A 5,007-nucleotide genomic window follows, 5' to 3' on the forward strand; every position below is an offset into this window, starting at 1 on the left:
GTATTATTGAGATTTGATAATATATTATATGCTTAAATATAAGAAATAATGCATTAAATAAATAAAAATAAAAATTTTTACAGGAATTTAAAATGGATTAGAAACTAAATTTTCATTTCTAATTTGAAATAGAAAAGCATTTGGTTTCAAAATAAAATGATTTTATTTTATTTTATTATACTTACAAACAGATTGGCAATAGAAATTTTGTTTTTATTTAAAAATCGAATATATTCGGTTTTAAAAAGTGTTTTCATGTTTGTTCCGATTAGAAACTGATTGAAAACGGAAATCCGTTTCAGATTGCTAGAAACTGATATATTTTAGTTTTTAACTCGAAACAGATTTAGAAACCGAAGTTATTCGGTTTCTAATTTTAAAACGAAAATATCTGTTTCAAATTGGTTTTAGATTTAGAAACGGATGTCATATTCCGTTTTTAATTTATTAGAAACCTACAGATTGTAAACCGACTATTTCGGTTTCAAATCGGTTTCTAATTAAAATTAAAAACCGATTTTCAATGTTTTGAAACCGAATTTTCGGTTTCTAATTTTCTTTTTTCTTGTAGTGTCATAAGCATATATTTTTCAATGACTAGCTCAAAGATGATTGTAATATGATTGAGGTAAAGCTAGGTACGTCCTTGATATGCATTCTTAACACAAGACTTTCTGTTGTGTGTAACATTTAGGACTTCAAAGATGTGGAAAGAGCTGCAAACTTAGGTGGATTAACTACCTCAGACCAGATATTAAGAGAGGAAAGTTCAGTTTGCATGAAGAGCAGACCATAATTCAACTTCATGCCCTTCTTGGAAACAGGTAAACTAAGTGTTGTTGCAGCTTTATATTTTCATATAAATTAGTGCACTAATCTTTTCCCAATGATTTTAAATTTTCAATTTAGTTTAAATTTTTTTATTTGAAAACCAATGATCGAAAATGAAGTGTATGCTCAATCATCATCACCTTCAATTATATCCAAGAAGCTCAATAAATATTTCTTGTTCTGCTGGTCAGGCATTACTGCCCCCACAAGGTCATCAATTCAATTCCTAGTTAATTTAGCCTACATTTGGCTGAAAAGTCGTAGTCATAAGCAGCTAGAGTATTATAGCTACTTCCTACGTAGCCTTTGACGTAAATGACTGCATAACCCACCCATTTATATTGTCTAAATGTGTCTCACTCAAATTCAACGGATTCATAAATTATAAATATATATACAAATATTTTTTTTATATAATTATTTTTAATAATTATAAAAAATATTTTGAATTTTAACTAAATTACTTTGTATTCTAATGATATATAAATTAGAAATCTTTAATTCTATATATTGTTTCATTCAGGTGGTCGGCCATAGCAACTTACTTGCCCAAAAGAACGGATAATGAGATCAAGAACTATTGGAACTCACATCTAAAGAAAAGGTTACACCAAATGGGCGTTGACCCAATGACCCACAAACCAAAAGCCGACGCCTTTTGGCAATGGCGCTAAGGACACTGCAAATTTAAGACACATTGCTCAATGGGAGAGCGCCCGTCTCCAAGCCGAAGCAAGATTGGTCCGCGAGTCAAAGCAGCGCATCATGCCATCTAACTCTCCTAATGCTAGACCAAAATGCCTCGACGTCCTTAAAGCTTGGCATCAAATAGTTTCCGGCATGTTCTCCATTGCCGACGATGACTACCTCACTAAGACAACGCCATCCACATCCAAGTTCTCCGAATTTCATGAGAATTCAACCAATAAAGTACTTGATGGTGATTGCAGAGGAGAAATGGCCCAGGAATTTATAAACGGCGGGAATAATGAATGGCTAGAAGGGGAAGAAAGAATGGATAGTTCTAAGGCATTACATGAAACAAGTACGTACTGCTTCAGTGATAATGAATGGTTTATGGACAGTTTTAGGACAGCCGAAAATATTATGGAGGGTTGGGCTTGTGATCAGAACTCAATACTCATTGCGGGAGAGAATAGTCATACTAATGGAAGCTCATCATGTGGTTGGATTATTGAGGAGAGCAGGAACTGCTGGAATAGCTTGCTGAATTTGGTTGATGCTTCCACTTCTGGTTCTCTGCTGTATTGAATTAATGTGACTACTGTTTCTTTAATTTGTGGGTTAAAAATGGATGCATGGATTAATAGCCGAGAGATTTATAGGATTAGAAAACTGTAACTGAAATTTAGGATGGATAAATATTACCAGATTGTAGCACTAATTAGATTATGTTTCGTAATTTCAAATTATTATACTTAGTATTAATGAGTTTTAGTTTAGTGGTACTGCATGTAATGTTTCCTAAAATTATGAAATTTTAAATTTAAATTTCAATAAGATCCAAATATAAAATAATAATAATAATAATAATAAAGAAAATAAACAATTATATATCTATGATGAGAGGATTAATTCCATCTTTAAGAAGAGAGGTCGGTAAATTTAATACCCTAAACACAATTCAAAATTCAATCACTCAAATTTTTTTAATTTATTTAGTTCTGATTAATATTCAAAATTAAGTTTGAAGATGCATGATTCAAAGTTAACTATTAAAAGCTCATATCTAAAGCTTGTCCTGCAATATCATTGAAATAAAGCCAAGCACAGAAAGAGGAAATGAATTTCCACTTTCCACACAAGTACAAACTATTAGTCTCTCACCCATATCAGAAAGAAACCCATTCAATTGGGTATACAAATTATGGGAGGTCCTTGAAAATTTATGATCAACATATACAAATTTATTTCTTTTAGGTGGTTTATTTACCTCTTATACCCCACCAGTTAATACATTTGCTTGACAAAGGCCAGACAGCCATGATTCCTTCAACTTTCTTTTTCATTTCTTGGCATACCAATTGTTTGCCTTAGTTGCATGTGTGTTCTTCTTCTAAATCACATATATCCAATCTTATCCTTTTCGAGGAGAGAGAGATAGAAAATTTTTCTTGAAAAGTTAATGTTATGTATAAAATTAATTTTAAAATAATTATTTATAATTATTATTTATACATTTTAACAGATCAATATTATACATTAAAAACATAATATAATATAATTAAATTAAGAAAATTTTTGAATGTGCCAATAATATAAAAATTTATATTAGGGGTCATTAGTTAAAATAAAATAAAATTTTATGAGTTTATATATATATATATATATATATATATATATATATATATATATATATATATAATTTCACCCACTGCTCATGTTGCCACACGTACGAGAGTCCATCCTTAGAGGTCGTCGCAGAGTGAGGGCGCGGCCATCACAACAGTACCAATTCCTCCACTCAAAATCTCAGCACGCTTATTTGTCACAATTGCTTAGGCCAAGGTCAGTATGCCCGTCAATGTCCTTCCACGAAACAGTCATCCTCCACTAACACCAATCGCCAACCAGTGTGGAACTTTGCCTCAACAGGCAAATTCCACCAGTGCAAGCTCGGACTGTAGATTCCGGAGCCAACTACTATCTCTTTGCCAATCAGAACAACATGTCTCAGACCTCCCAATACAAGAAAACATGCTAATTATCAAAGGCATAATGCAACTACAATCGGAAATGGTACAAACCTTCCTATAAAAATTTATTAAAATAAATAAAAATAACTAATAACATGTATATTTTATATAACTATATATTAAAATTATGCACAAATTTTATACATTTTTCCACTATATCACTTATCTTTCAGCAAACTGCTGTCCGAGATGCGACATTCCCTGATCGCAATAATAAGTGCTTGGGTTGCACTCCATGCGCGAGAGTTTTAGTTTCTGTGCCCGTAGGCCCTCCACAGTCTTATCATAAACAACTGAATATTATCCTGTCATGTGAAAGTGGAAATAAACTGTATGATCGATCCTCCATATATTATATTGCATAGGACAAAGTCCTGAGTCTATGAAGTAAAACATTTTATTAAATTGTTGAATTGTTGACGGTGATAGAGCGATGAAACTTTCAGATGCAATGAAGTTACCGATGTGAGATAAATTTTTCTGTTGTTGGATGTCCTACGTTGATAACAAATAAGAAAAAGCAAGGAAGCCAAGCCAAATCCCTTGCTATATATTTTCTTCTTCAATTTCGACCCAACAATGGCCACAGTGATCACCGTTCTTATTTGTGCTTGCTTCTTCATAGGAATTTTCTCCATTTTCATTCTGAGAACACAGTTGTTGCTAAACCTCCCAAACCGTCAGGAATAGATCACGGTGTACTGGCCTCGATCTTGCCATGATTGAGAAGTTCTTAGTCTTCGTCTACTCTTGAGGTGAAGGATACCAAAAATGACACAGAAACGCTAGAATGCACAGTTTTCTTGAGAGGATTCGAAGATGATGAAACGCTATGTTTGTTACCCAAAAACAAAGAAAGAAAGAGCCAGTGAACTGAGGCAGCTAGCGAGAGAAAGTAAAACGCTATGCACAATACATGTGCAAGGCAAATTATTATGGGACTGATTCACATTAGCGCAATTTTCACATATAAGAGTGCTTGTTTTACACGCTCTGTAATGGAAATATCACAAGGATTTATTAATTCTACTTTTTGAAAATTCATGTATGATCATGTATAATGACAGGTTTTAAAAGTTAAAAAATAACACTAAACAATTTTTATATAGATTTAAAATAAATTTATATATTTATCTTATTTTTTTTATGTCCTATCAATAATATATAATGATTCAAATAATTAATATGTATTGTATTAATAATTTATTCAGTATAATTTTTATATTAATAAACTATATCAATGATTATAATATAACTGTTCTACAACTATTGCATTTTAAAATTTCGCTTTATCATGGCAATGTAATAATATTATACTTAAAAATATAATAAAATAAGATTTGGAAATGGAAAAGTGAATAATTGAACACATTTTTCTGTTTTGTACTTTTTCAATTACAAAGTGAAAAATGGAAAAAAATAAAAACAAAAAGTATACTCCATAGCTAAATAATGCCTA

The 5,007-nt window shown here is 31.5% G+C and overlaps 1 pseudogene; it reads left to right on the forward strand.

The window, feature by feature from the left end:
* Positions 1 to 619: 619 nt before the first annotated feature.
* LOC110644335 (transcription factor MYB106-like) lies at positions 620 to 2,252 on the forward strand (annotated as a pseudogene).
* Positions 2,253 to 5,007: the final 2,755 nt, after the last annotated feature.

Source organism: Hevea brasiliensis, chromosome 6 (assembly GCF_030052815.1).
Source record: "Hevea brasiliensis isolate MT/VB/25A 57/8 chromosome 6, ASM3005281v1, whole genome shotgun sequence".
Lineage (NCBI taxonomy): Eukaryota > Viridiplantae > Streptophyta > Magnoliopsida > Malpighiales > Euphorbiaceae > Hevea > Hevea brasiliensis.